The sequence below is a fragment of the Corylus avellana genome, chromosome 1 (genome assembly GCF_965113065.1).
Source record: "Corylus avellana chromosome 1, dhCorAvel1.hap1.2, whole genome shotgun sequence".
In the NCBI taxonomy this organism is placed as follows: domain Eukaryota; kingdom Viridiplantae; phylum Streptophyta; class Magnoliopsida; order Fagales; family Betulaceae; genus Corylus; species Corylus avellana.
The window spans coordinates 46,327,393-46,344,017 of NC_142490.1; the positions used below are offsets into that span (position 1 = coordinate 46,327,393).

General features: G+C 36.8%; 3 pseudogenes; all 3 read right to left on the minus strand.

Annotated features, from left to right (window-relative positions):
* Positions 1 to 2,132: 2,132 nt before the first annotated feature.
* Positions 2,133 to 3,407, minus strand: LOC132172904 (putative F-box protein At4g22030 pseudogene; annotated as a pseudogene).
* A 4,312-nt stretch (positions 3,408 to 7,719) lies between these two features.
* On the minus strand, positions 7,720 to 8,994 carry LOC132172924 (putative F-box protein At4g22030 pseudogene; annotated as a pseudogene).
* Positions 8,995 to 12,502: 3,508 nt separating this feature from the next.
* Positions 12,503 to 13,768, minus strand: LOC132170119 (putative F-box protein At4g22030 pseudogene; annotated as a pseudogene).
* Positions 13,769 to 16,625: the final 2,857 nt, after the last annotated feature.

Sequence of the window (16,625 nt, forward strand, 5' to 3'; positions counted from 1 at the left end):
ATTATGTATTACTTAGTTTATATATATATATATACACACACACATGAGCTTATACGAGCTTGCTCACGAGCCTAGCCGAGCTTGCTTCGTTTAATATTCGAGCTAGGATTTGTGTTCATGAAGTACTTCATTTAATATTCGAGTCGAGCACGAGCCGAGCCCGAGCTTGCTCGCGAGACGTTTCGCTCACTTAACAGCCCTAATGGTAGTTGTGCAGCTATCTCGATATGAGTGGCTGTACAATCACTACAATATTAAGCTAAGGATGGCTACGTAGCTATCTCTCTCTATCTACTATCTTGGTCAAAGGTGGTCCAGTGACACCTTTATGTAGTTGATATATATGCCACACAGCAATCACAATAAGTTAAAGGTGACCACACCACCACTCTTTTTAATTTTTGTTTTTATATGTTTTATAAATAAGAAGTCAAGTACTTTGCATTTATTTTTCATTTCTTCTCAAAACAAGTGGATGTACCCTCCATATATATTTTCTCAAATGGGGATCCTCCATAAAACTTTGCATTCATTAAGAAATACTTATCACCTATACATCACATTAAAACACTTTTTCAAACTAAGACAAAAAATTAATTATTCGAAAACACCAACAAGCATATCTTACTACTTGCTACACATTTTTCTTACGACATAATCCACTCAGCAAAATTATAGCATTTACTGTAACGGCCCAAGGAAAACAATATCTACTTCTGCGCTATCACTCCAAAATGACTAGTCAAGTTGTAATTGGAGCTTTATAAAATCACTTATAAAGCCGAATCTCACATAGTAGGTAACCAATGTGAGACTTAGCATCCATTAACTCTAAATGATTTAATTATCTTCCCAATGTAGAACTAAAGTATTACACTCTCCTCCTTAAAACCCTGACATGCATTATCGTCAAAGCCCCTCATACAGTGCTCTAGTACCACATGACGTTACCAGGTTGATCTGATACTATTTGTAACGATCAATGTAAAGTGCTAGCTACATCTACGGTATTATTAAAAAATGACTAGTCAAGTTACAATTAGAGCTTTCTAATATCACTTATAAAAGATCATAACCAACCTAAGGAACCAATGTAAGACATAGCACACATAAACACATTTATAATTGAGAAATGCTTGACTTCATTAAAAAGTTAATCTTTTGGCCATTTTAATCCTTGGTAGCATGGCTCATTTTTCATAAATCTATTAATTTATTGTTTAAAATCTATTAATTTTAAAATGGGTCATGCCACCTAGAATTAAAATGGTCAAAAGATTGACTTTTTAATAAAGCCAAGCATTTTTCTTTATAATTCACACACCCTATATTGTAGGGTAATAATCTTTCCAACGAGGGATTGTGGTGTTACATTTCTGTGTGGCTTCCAACTAAAATAACAATTATAGATTTTCATGCTATCTAGATATATGTTGTGGATGCCCCTTCTAATATTTCTTGTCTTGTTATTGGTAATTTTGAATTTGGACTCAGTGCGATACTACAATACATTTTTTGTGGACCATTCATTTTAAATTAATGGTCCAGATTATGACAATAATACCGTACCCCCCAAAAAAAAAAAAAAATGGCTAGGGTGGCTGAATGACTAGTTGGTGCATCATAATTAGAAACCCTCCAAAACCATCATGAAGATCTTCGAAAATCAATCACCTTTAATTTGTGGCAAAAGGAAATTTCTAGATCAGTGCATCTCATTAATCAAAACATGCCACCTTTTCAAATTAATAGATGCAATAACCCATTTATGGGTATTAAATTACATGTAACAATTTAAAAGATGCAACGCTATCAACAAAAAAATTAATTGAGAAAATCAAAATATCCGCAAATGTACCACTTTGGTAGCTGCAGCCACCCCGGCCTTTGATTTTAAATTTTCTCTAAATTGGTACGTAATAGCCTAATATATAGGGATAGTTTTCATACCCATCAATTATTTCCAATCACAAAACAATAAAATTAAGCATGCAATAATCAATCGTCTGCACTAATAGCTGAGATAAAATTTGAGAAGTAGTATTTTTGTATGTTATAGGTTAATTTGTATAAACAATTGGTTTGTACAAATAATCAATGAATCAAAGAATTGTTGTACACCAAATCTTAAACTAAAAGAGCTTGCTAGCGAATTCATCTATGGTGGTTCCATCCATTCGTGAAGAAGCTGACTTTCTGGCTAGGTCTTTGAGCTGTGACAAGCTTCTCCCCAGTTTTAAAGCCACATTCATTTCAAACAACTCTCCATTTTCTCTTTTCTCTAAATCTCTTTCCTCAAGTGTGGATTCAATTGATTCTTGGAGTAGCTGAAAGAAGCCAGCGGAGTTTCTGTACATCTCAAACACCATCCCAACTTGGCCACCATGCTCGAATGCATTAACCGCGCTACCTAAAGCCCCCGCAGCCACCGCTACTACTGCAGCCCATGAGCCGTTACCAACAAAAGCAGATCCGACGGCTGCAATGCCAGTGAGCAGTGGACCTGCGATGGCTAAAACCTTGTTGATCTTCAACACCAGGTTGCCTAGCCTTTCGTAGTCCTCAATGTCCTTTCTCTTCACCACCTCGACGATCTCTCGCATTTCTACTTCCATTTCCTCACTCCACCCATTATTCTTCTGACCTCGTTGCTTTCCTTCAGATGACTTGTTTTTCCTCTGGATTTGTTGATTTGAAGGCCACCAAACAGATGGCTTAAACGTTGCAGGGAATTTGTCAAGCATGGCTCCTAGCAAGGGAAGTGGGTATGCTTTGTCGGCGGCCAAAACCTTTTCCATAACGCTCTTCACATCTTCTTTAGATGGACTCCCGAGAGCCATCGTGGTTTGGATTTGGGTCTGGATCTGCTTGAACAATCTCGTAGCATTGCGTTGCTCCTCTGCAAGCTGTGAAGGCTGAATTTTGTTCATCACAAGCAACATCCCAGTGGCTGCAGAATACAAGAGAGTGGACGACAGTTTCAAAGCCAAAAGGGGCATTCCGGCGCCACCAATCGCTGCAGCACCGGCCATGGTGGCAGCAGTGAGGGTTATCATGTTGACGGAGTTGAGAAGGAGGGTATTCCAGTTTTCACGCTGTTTTCCAATGTTGGCGTGCATCTCCACCCTGTCAGCCACGGCCTCTAAGATGGCATATAGTTGGGTAGTCGCCGCAGTGGCGTCGGAGTTGGGTGATTTATCATGGATTGGTGCAGTACTGATCTTTTCTACCGGAACTATTCTCTTGAACCCATCTCTTAGATTCAATTCCTCAACCGGCTTTGTCGTTGGTATTTTTGGAATTGAGAAATAAGGAATGACTTCTGGAAGTTTAGGGACATGAATAACAGCATTGATTTGCCTGGAACAAGAAGATGAAGATAATCGCAGAGTTGAAGAAGCCATTTGATTGATGTTTTCTCTGAGCTTTTCTTGTGTTATGTGTTGTAGGGAAAGTGGAGAGGTGTTTGAGAATGGAGGCTTGTGGAGTCTGTATTTATAATATGGAAGGATAAGTACTGAAACGAATGGTCAGAATCCGATACGGAAAATATTGACCAGCTGATCACCGGGTGGACTCAGCCCCTTGGCTGACCTTTTCACTCTTCAAAATTTTCTCCCTGGTATTGGGTCTCTCATGGTACGTAGTAAAACTCGTCATTAGAACTGGTAAGCTATGATAATAAAACTACAATTTTCCATCACTATAAACCTTATTTATACTTTTAAAAATTATATTTTTATTTTATAATTGTTATTTTATAATTAGTCTTCATCAACCCCAGAGAAAAATTATTGTGTGGGATACCGAATGTTTTTTTCTTTCTAAATTACTAAGCAGGATACAATTATTTTTATTCTCATTTTAATATTTTAGTTAATTGAAATAAAATTTAGCTCTAATAAACTGAATTTAATAATTAATTTTCAGCGATTCAACACAAAGAAAACTGTATTTGTTTGTCTTTCTCCTATATATATATATATATATGCGAATGCGACGTAGTAAAACTTGGAAGCTAATACATGCAACTAATATTTTCCATTGCTACAAAGCTTGTGCTACATATATAGTATCAACATTCTCGATCACTTGGCTTTTAAAACTACTAGAATTAGTTATTATTGATTTTTAATTTAATAATGCGAGTGTTGAAGTTGGAGTGGTGGTGTACGTGTGTAATATTACTCATATTTGTTAGTGTAATATTACACTTTTTTTTTTTTTTGTTATACCTACTTATTTTGAGAAAATACAAACATATGTATAGCTCAATGTTTATTTATAAAAAATAAAAAATAAAAAAGGTTAAAAAGATTAATAATAAGAGTGGGTAACCACTCTAATTAAGTGAATGAAATGGATGATTGGACAACTACATTAGGCTTATTTATGGTAGCTGTACGGCCACTTCTAACCAAAATAGAGAGTTGACCAGGTTGCCATCTCTCCTCCACTAAGGGTGGCACATGGCCCCTTTACATTTTTTTTTTTTTTTAATTTTTTAAATAGTAAGTTAGTTCATGTTTCTGTAAAAGTTTAAATATGTGTTTTGTCAAAATACTTTAATAAGAATGCGTGAAATTTTTTATAAAAAAATGTATGTGTTTTGAATTATTTATTAATGGATTAATATTTGAGATGAATAAAAAATTCAAATTTAAAACAGAAAACAAAAGGAGAATAGGATAGCAAACATATATACGCTTGGTCTGTTTCTTTTACTTTTATTTTTATTTTGGATCAAGCAATACGGCTATCTTTAACAGGTCAACATCTATAGGAGGTCAATATCTACAAGTGGATATTTCAAAAAAATATATATATATATATATATATATATATATATATGTATATATATATATACTTGCTAGGCGCTGCTTTTTGTTTTGAGCTACTAATTAATGAATTTGAGAAAAATAAAAAAAAAAAAAAAAAAAATTTAAAAGAGAAAACAAAAAGAGAATAGTCTTTTATTGTGGATCAATCAAGCAATAGTCTTTTAACAGGTCAACATTTACAAGGGGTAAAAATTCAAAATTTAGAAAGAGGATTGGATTCTTAAAAAGAAAAAAAAGAAGAGAGCAATTCTAACAAGTGGTGATTTAAATTAGCAAATATGTACTGCGACATATCAACTATTCAAAATTAGTTGCATTTACTTGATGCCCATCATATATTTCTTGCCTTGCTATTGGTGATTTCATGGGGAGTGCCATATGAGATGGATTTCGTTTTAAGTTTTTATAGTTGTGATTATTTAGATCTCGATTCCAGGCAATAGAGCGTGTAACAAGTTGCTCGAACATATGACTTATTTAAGCAATAGTTAAGTGATTAAATTTACCTATTTTAATCAGCTTAAACTTTTAGGACAAGTAGTAATTTAATATGGTATCAGAGTCATTTTATGTGGCTTCTAATAAATGTCTTTGACGTTTCCCTGTGCTCCCTCAGACGACGTCATTGTTCCGGTCGTTGTGGCCAAGCGCTCCTCCGCTGAAAATCTCTTCCACGTCTTCATCGCAGCCTCATCTAGGAAAATTATCCCAGATTCATGCTTGCTAGGCACAAATCTATCGATCTGTGGAAGACCCGTCATTAACATCCTCCGAACGCACCACCACGCCCCGCCAAAAGGTGTTGTCGTGTTGTCCACACGCAGCCACGTCCGGTGGATCAACCAGGTTGCGAGGTCGTTCCATAGATCTGCTGCTAGTGGTCTCAAATCCGTCAAGAAGCTGCCAATGGACTGCGAACACGCTTACAAGCGCCGCCAGAAGTTTCTGGCTTTCTGCCACGTGGCGCAATGTACGGCTGATCAGCTTGGTTGTGGCGCCGTCTTGAAGATCCTCCGCCGGCCATCACAAATCCGACAAGAACGCCACAAACGGACTGCAGACTTCGAATGCGCCACCACGCGCCGTTTGATGTTGCTGCGCATGGGCTTCACGCGCCACAGCGACTCCACGGTGAAGCGCGTGTACCACATGCGCTAGATGCTTCACTCATCCTTGCAGCCACGCGTCAGCCTCTCAGCATGCCACATGAGCTCTAGTGCCACTCCATCTCTGCCACCTCAGCATCTCCAACTCGGTCCAAAGCAGTCAACCCAGTTCACCGGTTTAGACCCGAGTCACTTCTCTTCGGGCCAGACCGACCCATTCATTAACCTTTTGGAATAACTGGTAATTTAACATGGTATCAAAGCCAAGGTTCGAAAGGTCCAGGGATTGAACCTTGACTCCGTCATTTCACCCTCCCCCCCCCCAAATTTCAATTAAAATATTCCACGTGTTGGGCTTCACCTATTAAAAGGGAATTTGAGCCCACACGTGAAGGGGAGTGTTAAAGTAATGGTTAAGTGATTAAATTTTTCTCTTTCTATTAGCTTAAGCCTTTAGGCCAAATGGTAATTTAACATGACTGAATAAGTAAAGTCTCGACAGACTCTCATGTGAGCTATGAGGTTACCCTATTGCACGGCACCAATATATATACTTCAATATACATTAAAGTAAAAATCAGAATTAAGTGTTACCCTTATATATGGTTCTCTTCCTTAAGTTTAGAGAAAATATCCAAAAAGTCACAAAAAGCCACCCACAGCAAACTCCATATCTTACTTCTGAACATTAGGATCGCGACGGTGCAACCCAATGTATAGGGTTGCACTGTAGCAATCATTTTGCTTATTAAAATAGAAAGAAAATAATAATAATAAAAAAAACGCATTCTCTCTCTTGAATTATTAAGAAAGTAGAGAAATAAAGAATTAAAAAAAAAAATTTACCTTAACAATTTTTTTTTCTTTGAGTTGGGGGGCCATGGCCTACACCAGTCACCCCCGTTCCGTCCCTATATATATATATATATATATTTCATTGAACTGTCCCACATATAGTATTGTTCGTAAGGTAAAAGAATGTACCAATCGAAACTTCACTTAAGATTTACAAGCTTTTGAAATATGATCCAAACTCATAAAGATTGTTAGATTAATTCTTGATTTCTTGCTGAAGACCAAAGCGGTGGACCAGAAGCTTCTGGCGATTTCCTTGAAGTCTCTCCTAGAAGGTTTCTTCGTTTGCGAATCGAGATTTGCGCGGTCCTTCATGGTGGTTTGTCAAGAGAGATTAGAGAGAGAGAGGTGGGAAGAAGAGAGAGGTGGGAAGAAGAGAGAGCTGGAGAGGTTTCTAGAGGCTGCTGGAGAGGCCTTTCTCAAAGAGAGAGAGATAGCGGGAGAATGAAAAAAAGAAAAAACATAAGAAAGTTTTGAGAAAAAAGAGAAAACAGATGATCCAAACAATAAAAAAAATAAAAAATAAAAAATAAAAAATGGTTCCCGAAAAAAGTGCCGCTAGCTACATGTAGCATTTTTTTTTTTTTTTTGCTAATCCAATAAAATCTCAATTTTTTCTTTTTTTTTCTTTTTTTAATCTAATGTGGAAGATTTTTTTTAAAATTTAATTAGTCATTTTAGATAAAAGTATCATTTAGTTCCTCCATTGTGAGTGCTCTAAATATGAATAGTTTTCATATCCATCAATTATTTCCATTCACAAAACAATAAAAGCATGCAAATCAATCTTTTACACTAAGAGCTGAGATAAAATTTGAGAAGTAGTATTTTTTCTATGTTATAGGTTAATTTGTATAAACAATTGGTTTGTACAAATAATCAATGAATCAAAGAATAGCTGTGCTCGAAATCTTAAACTAAAAAAGCTTGCTAGCAAATTCATCTATGGTGGTTCCATCCATACGTGAAGAAGCTGACTTTCTGGCAAGTTCTCTGAGCTGTGATAAGCTTCTCCCCATTTTCAAAGCCACATTCATTTCAAACAACTCTCCGTTTTCTCTTTTCTCCAAATCTTTTTCCTCAAGTGTGGATTCAATTGATTTTTGGAGTAGCTGGAAAAAGCCAGCGCAGTTTCTGTACATCTCAAACACCATCCCAACTTGGCCACCATGCTCGAATGCATTAACCGCGCTACCTAAAGCCCCCGCAGCCACTGCTACTACTGCAGCCCATGAGCCGTTACCGACAAAAGCAGATCCGACGGCTGCAATGCCAGTGAGTAATGGACCTGAGATGGCTAAAATCTTGTTGATCTTCAACACCAAGTTGCCTAGCCTTTCGTAGTCCTCAATGTCCTTTCTCTTCACCACTTCGATGATCTCTCGCATTTCTACTTCCATTTCCTCACTCCACCCATTATTCTTCTGACCGCGTTGCTTCCCTTCAGATGACTTGTTTTTCTTCTGGATTTGTTGATTTGAAGGCCACCAAACAGATGGCTCAAACTTTGCAGGGAATTTGTCAAGCATGGCTCCTAGCAAGGGAAGTGGGTATGCTTTGTCGGCGGCCAAAACCTTTTCCATAACGCTCTTCACATCTTCTTTAGATGGACTCCCGAGAGCCATCGTGGTTTGGATTTGGGTCTGGATCTGCCTGAACAATCTCGTAGCATTGCGTTGCTCCTCTGCAAGCTGTGAAGGCTGAATTTTGTTCATCACAAGCAACATCCCAGTGGCTGCAGAATACAAGAGAGTGGACGACAGTTTCAAGGCCAAAAGGGGCATTCCGGCGCCACCAATCGCTGCAGCACCGGCCATGGTGGCAGCAGTGAGGGTTATCATGTTGACGGAGTTGAGAAGAAGGGTATTCCAGTTTTCACGCTGTTTTCCAATGTTGGTGTGCATCTCCACCCTGTCAGCCACGGCCTCTAAGATGGCATATAGTTGGGTAGTCGCCGCAGTGGCGTCGGAGTTGGGTGATTTATCATGGATTGGTGCAGTACTGATCTTTTCTACCGGAACTATTCTCTTGAACCCATCTCTAAGATTCAATTCCTCAACCGGCTTTGTCGTTGGTATTTTTGGAATTGAGAAATAGGGAATGACTTTTGGAAGTTTAGGGACATGAATAACAGAATTGATTTGCCTGGAACAAGAAGATGAAGATAATCGCAGAGTTGAAGAAGCCATTTGGTTGATGTTTTCTCTGAGCTTTTCTTTGTGTATGTGTTGTTGGTAAAGCGGAGAAGTGTTAATTTGAGAATGGAGGCTTGTGGAGCCTGTATTTATAATATGGAAGGATAAGTACTGAAACGACTGGTCAGAATCCGATACAGAAAATATTGACCAGCTGATCACCGGGTGGACTCAGCCCCTTGGCTGACCTTTTCACTCTTCATAATTTTCAAGTTCAAAATTTTCTCCCTGGTATTGGGTCTCTTGAAGTAGCAAAACTCGTCATTAGAACTGGTAAGCTATGATAATAAAACTACAATTTTCCATCACTATAAACCTTATTTATACTTTTAAAAATTATATTTTTATTTTATAATTGTTATTTTTTGATATTATTTACTTGATAGTTAATTAGTCTTCATCGACCCCAGAGAAAAATTATTGTGTGGGATACCGAATGTTTTTTTCTTTCTAAATTACTAAGCAGGATACAATTATTTTTATTCTCATTTTAGTATTTTAGTTAATTGAAATAAAATTTAGCTCTAATAAACTGAATTTAATAATTAATTTTCAGCGATTCAACACAAAGAAAACTGTATTTGTTTGTCTTTCTCCTATATATATATATATATATGCGAATGCGACGTAGTAAAACTTGGAAGCTAATACATGCAACTAATATTTTCCGTTGCTACAAAACTTGTGCAGTTGTGCCGTGCTGTGCTACATATATAGTATAAACATTCTCGATCACTTGGCTTTTAAAACTACTAGAATTATTTATTATTGATTTTTAATTTAATAATGCGAGTGTTGAAGTTGGAGTGGGGTGTACGTGTGTAATATTACTCATATTTGTTAGTGTATTTGGATTGGTATTTTTTGTTTAAGAAATAATAAAAGTGTTTTGATATGATATAGAAGTAAGAAGTGTTTTCGTTATACCTACTTAGTTTGAGAAAATACAAACATATGTATAGCTCAATGTTTATTTATAAAAAAATAAAATAAAAAAAGGTTAAAAGGATTAATAATAAGAGTGGATAGCCACTCTAAGTGAATGAAAGGGATGATTGGACAACCACATTAGGCTTATTTATGGTAGCCGTACGGCCACTTCTAACCAAAATAGAGAGTTGACCAGGTTGCCATCTCTCCTCCACTAAGGGTGGCACATGGCCCCTTTACATTTTTTTTTTTTTTTTAATTTTTTAAATAGTAAGTTAGTTTTTGTTTATGTAAAAGTTTAAATATGTGTTTTGTCAAAATAATTTAATAAGAATGCGCGAAATTTTTTATAAAAAAATGTATGTGTTTTGAATTATTTATTAGTGGATTAATATTTGAGAAGAATAAAAAATTCAAATTTAAAACAGAAAACAAAAGGAGAATAGGATAGCAAAACTTATATAGGCTTGGTCTTTTTCTTTTACTTTTATTTTTATTTTGGATCAAGCAATACGCGCGGCTATCTTTAACAGGTCAACATCTACAAGAGGTCAAAAATTCAAAATCTACAAAGTGGATTCTTCAACTTTAAAAAAAAAAATCTACAAGTGGTGGTTGAAATTACTAAATTAGCAAATATGTATGCCTTTTTTGGTACGACATTTCAACTATTCAAAATTATTTGCATTTACTAATTGATACTCAGTGTATATATATATATATATATATATATATATATATATATATATATATATTCTCCTTGTTATTGGTGATTTCATGGGTAGTGCCACTTGAGATGTTTTTATAGTTGCGAATCGCGATTCTTTGGATTCCAATTATGTGCAATAAAGCGGGTAACAAGTTGCTTGAACGTTTGATCGAATAAGTATTGAGGAGAGCGATAAAGGCACAAAGGTGTCAAGATCTATAGTCTCGACAAACTCTCACGTAAGGTTACCCTGTTGCACGACACCATTATATAAGCTAATCTATGTTAAAGTAAAAATCAGAATTAAGTGTTAAGGATTACAAAGTTGAATTGACATATTCTCTTATGAAATAGTTTCTTTTGTTGTCTGCCCTAAATCACACGTTGCCTGCTTTCTTTTGTCTACATGCTTTGAATCTCGAAATGGTTTTCTCATATGGCTGTCCTGGGATGCTGCTAGATACTTTCTGAACATAATCTTATTCCCTTTACTGCCATTGCCATTTCTTCATAACTATCATCATGATTCACAGCCTAGATGGCATCATGATTCAGGGCAACAATGGTAAGCACCTAATGCCCATTGATTTAAATTTTATTAATTTACTTCCTAAGGTTTTGATAGAATGTTTTAATTTTTATAAAGTAGATTCCGTTTACTTTTCAGTTAAATTTCAAACAATACTGCCACATCATATCTTATCAGAAGGTGACACAAGTAGCCTTTAATGAAAATATATATATATAACAAAAAACAAAAGAATAAAGAAAAAAAAAAACTACCCCTTGTTAAAAATCCGCATTAATAAGGTGGAATAGCAATGAAATAAGATTGTGGTTTATAGCCATTATTGGCACTAAATATGAATACACTAAGCTGAAGTGTTGCTTACAAAAACACTATTTTAAATGGATTGTAGGATATTTTCTCATATTAGTTTGGAATAAACTTTTGTCCTAAGTCCCTTAAAAATTGATGTAATAGTACATATAATATTTGCTATGTAATTAGAGACTAAAATGTTGACTATTATATAATAAATCTACATAAAATGTTGGTGCTTAGATGAGTTCATATTAATTAAGGTAATTCGAGCATTTTTTTTCATTGAACTGTCCCACCTATAGTATTGTTCGTAAGGAAAAAATAGTGTACGAATCGAAAACTTCACTTAAGATTTACAAGCTTTTGAAATACGATCTGAATTCATATTGAGATTGTTAGATTAATTCTTGATTTATTCAAGTCTTTGGAACAAGATGACAAAAAAGGAAAAAGTTTATGGCACGAGGCTCTGAAGTCTGAAGAGGTACGTAATTGGGACAATCAGATTTGTAAGTTATATATGTTAAATCTCAAATATCCACTTATTTTAAATAGCATTTTCTAATTAAATAATAAAAATAAATAATTAGACGAAACATAATATTCTAATCATATAAATAGAATATACGACAGTAACCACAATCGAGTGACAAACTGAGTTTTCAAATGAGTTGACTTCCAATTCCAACCACTCAATGTAAACATAAGCTGTTTAATCCGGACTGCATGTCTTGAATTCCGAGTTTCACCCAATCGAAATACAACTTCCCTATTCTGGCTGTACGTTGTAAAGCTAATGCAACGGCCACCGGCAACTTGACCATTCAACAAATTGCACTAGGAAATTCAAGTCATTATATGCAAGAAACTAAAAAAAATTATATTCTTTTGGACACAACTTTTGGCTTTTATTGCAGAAGTAACTGAGACATTTTTTGTATAGAATTAGCATTTGTCATTGTCAATGTTAGAGCTAGATTGTACAAAGAATTGGTTGTACAAAGAATCAAAGAATAGCTATATATGCACGAACTCTTAAACTAAAAGAGCTTGCTAGCGAATTCATCTATGGCGGTTCCATCCATACGTGAAGAAGCTGACTTTCTGGCTAGTTCTCTAAGGTTTGACAAGCTTCTCCCCAGTTTCAAAGCCACATTCATTTCAAACAACTCCCCGTTTTCTCTTTTCTCCAGATCTCTTTCCTCAAGTGTGGCTTCAATGGATTCTTGGAGTAATTGAAAGAAGCCAGCGCAGTTTCTATACATCTCAAACACCATCCCAACTTGGCCACCATGTTCGAATGCATTAACCGCGCTACCTAAAGCCCCCGCAGCCACCGCTACTACTGCAGCCCATGAGGCGTTACCAACGAAAGCAGATCCGACGGCTGCAATGCCAGTGAGTAATGGACCTGAGATGGCTAAAACCTTGTTGATCTTCAACACCAAGTTGCCTAGCCTTTCGTAGTCCTCAATGTCCTTTCTCTTCACCACCTCGACGATCTCTCGCATTTCTACTTCCATTTCCTCACTCCACCCATTATTCTTCTGACCTCGTTGCTTTCCTTCACAGGACTTGTTTTTCTTCTGGAGTTGCTGATTTGAAGGCCACCAAACAGATGGCTCAAACTTTGCAGGGAATTTGTCAAGCATGGCTCCTATCAAGGGAAGTGGGTATGCTCTGTCGACGGCCAAAACCTTTTCCATCACTTCCTTCACATCTTCTTCAGTTGGATTCCCGAGAGCCATCATGGTTTGGATTTGGGTCTGGATCTGCTTGAACAATCTCGTAGCATTGCGTTGCTCCTCTGCAAGCTGTGAAGGCTGAATTTTGTTCATCACAAGCAACATCCCAGTGGCTGCAGAATATAAGAGAGTGGACGACAGTTTCAAAGCCAAAAGGGGCATTCCGGCGCCACCAATGGTTGCAGCACCAGCCATAGTGGCAGCAGTGAGGGTTATCATGTTGACGGAGTTGAGAAGTAGGGTATTCCAGTTTTCACGCTGTTTTCCCATGTTTGGGTGCATCTCCTCCCTGTCAGCTACGGCCTCTAAGATGGCATAGAGTTGGGTAGTTGCAATTTTGTCATCAGTTGATGTGGTAGTGATCTCATTGATCTTTTCTACCGGGACTATGCTCGTGAATCCCTCCCTTATCTTCAATTCCTCAACCAGCTTTCTTGTTGGTACTTTTGGAACCGAGAAATAAGTGATGACTTTAGGAAGTTTAGGGACATGAATAGCAGCATTGATATGCCTGGAACAAGAAGATGATGAAGATAATCGGAGAGTTGAAGAAGCCATTTGATGGAGGTTTTCTCTGAGCTTTTCTTTGTAGGGGGAAAGTGGGAAGGTTGAGATTGAGAATGGAGGTAGAGAGGCTGGTTGAGTCTTATTTATAGCAGCAATATAATATCGAACAACACCTGAAACGAAGCGGTCAGATACGGAAAATAAATATTGACTGGCTGAATGGGTTGACCTGGCCTATTAATGGGTGACCCATTCTCTTCTTTATTCATAATATTCAATTTCAAAATTTTTTACTCGCTTGTCTTGGGTCTCAACTCTCATGCGCCGTGGCCCCGTTGTAAAATTAACTTCAAACTTTGTTATATATATCTTCCGTTACTACAAAACTCGGTCTCTTCCTTTTATTTTATTTTTTATTTTACTACAATATCTTCGAGTCAAAATCAAATATACGGCTTGGAAATTTGTCATCCAAATGTTTTCTGTTTTAAATGATAAAAAATAATTTGTTTTAAAAATTCTTAGGCTTATTTATGGTAGCCGTACGGCCACGTCTAACCAAAATATATAGAGAGTTGGCCACGTAACCATCTTTCCTCCACTAAGGGTGGCGCATGTTTCTGTAAAAGTTAAATATGTGTTTTGTCAAAATACTGAAATTTTTTATAAAAAAAAATGTATGTGTTTTGAATTATTTATTAATGGATTTGAGAAGAATAAAAAATTCAAATTTAAAACAGAAAACAAAACGAGATCATAGGATAGCAAACATATATAGGGTTGGTCTGTTTCTTTTACTTTCATTTTTATTTTGGATCAAGCAATACGGATATCTTTAACAGGTCAACATCTATTATCTTTAACAGGTCAACATCTATAGGAGGTCAATATCTACAAGTGGATATTTCAAATATATATATATTGAAAAATACACCAGCTAGGCGCAGCCTTTTTTGTTTTGAGCTACTTATTAATGAATTTGAGAAAAATAAAAAATATATAAATTTAAAACAGAAAACAAAAAGAGAATAGTCTTTTATTGTGGATCGATCAAGCAATAGTCTTTTAACAGGTCAACATCTACAAGGGGTTAAAATTCAAAATCTACAAAGTGGATTGGATTCTTCAAAAATAAAATAAAAATAAAATTCTACAATTGGTGATTGAAATTAGCAAATATGTACGACATATCAACTATTCAAAATTAGTAGCATTTACTTGATACCCATCATATATTTCTTGCCTTACTATTGGTGATTTCATGGGGAGTGCCATATGAGATGGATTTCATCTTAAGTTTTTATAGTTGTGATTCTTTGGATCTCGATTCTGGTCAATAGAGCGTGTAACAAGTTGCTTGAACGTCTGACTTATTAAAATAATGGTTAAGTGATTAAATTTACCTCTTTTTATCAACTTAAATTTTTAGGACAAGTAGTAATTTAACATGATATTAACGTCATTTTATGTGGCCTTTAATAAACGTCTTTGACGTTTCCTTGCGCTGCCTCAGATGACGTCATTGTTCTAGTCGTTCGCGCGCTGCCAAGCACTCCGCTGCTAAAAATCTCTTCCACTCCTTCATCACAGCCTCATCTAAGAAAGTTATTCCAGATTCATGCTTGCAAGGCACAGATCTACCAATCTGTGGAAGACCGGTCACCAACATCCTCCGAACGCACTACCATGCGCCGCCAAAAGGTGATGCCGTGTTGTCCACTCGCAGCCACATCCGGTGGATCAACCAAGTTGCGACGCTGTTCCATAGATCTGCTGCCGATGGTCTCAAATCCGTCAAGAATCCGCCAATGGACTGCGAACGCGCTCACACGCGCAGCTAGAAGTTTCTGGCTTTCCGCCACGCGCCGCAACATACGGCCGATCAACTTGGTTGCGGCGCCATCCCGAAGATCCTTCATCGGCCGTCACAAATCCTACAAGAACGACGCAAACGGACTGCGGCTTCGAACGCGCCACCACGCGCCGTTTGAAGTTGCTGGGCGTGGGCTTCACGCGCCACAGCGACACCACGGTGAAGCACGTGTACCACACGCGCTAGACGCTTTCACTCATCCTTGCAACTACATGTCAGCCTCTCAGCGTGCCACGTCAACCCTAGTGCTACTCCACCTCTACCATGTTAGCACCTTCATCCCAGTCCAAAGCTGTCAACCCGGTTCACCGGTTTAGACTCCGATCACTTCTCTTCGAGCCAGGCCGGCCCATTCATTAAGTTTTTTGGATAACTGGTAATTTAACATGTATCAGAGCCAAAGGTCCAGTGATCGAACCTTGACTCCGTCATTTCACCCCCCATTTTAATTAAAATATTTCACGTGTTGGGCCTCACCTATTAAAATGGAGTTTTGGCCCACACATTAGGGTGGGTGTTAAAGTAATGGTTAAGTGATTAAATTTTTCTCTTTCTATTAGCTTAAATTTTTAGGAGAAATGATAATTTAACATGACTGAATAAGTAAAGTCTCGACAAACTCTCACGTGAGCTATGAGGTTACCCTATTGTACGACACCAATATATACTTCAATATACATTAAAGTAAAAATCAGAATTAAGCGTAAGCATTCACAACAGCTCCCTTATATATGGTTCTTTTCCTTAAGTTTAGGGAAAATGTCCAAAAAGTCATAAAAAGCCACCCACAGTAGACTCCATATCTTACTTCTGAACATTAGGATAGCGACGGTGCAACCCAATGTATTGGGTTGCACTGTAGCAATCATTGTGCTTATTAAAATAGAAAGAAAAAAAATAATAAAAAACTCATTCTCTCTCCTGAATTATTTAGAAAGTAGAGAAATAAATAATTAAAAAAAAAAAAAAAAAAAGAAGTAAACAAATGATATTTAATTAGTATATGGAATGATAAAATGAAGCTATTGTTGAGTGTGT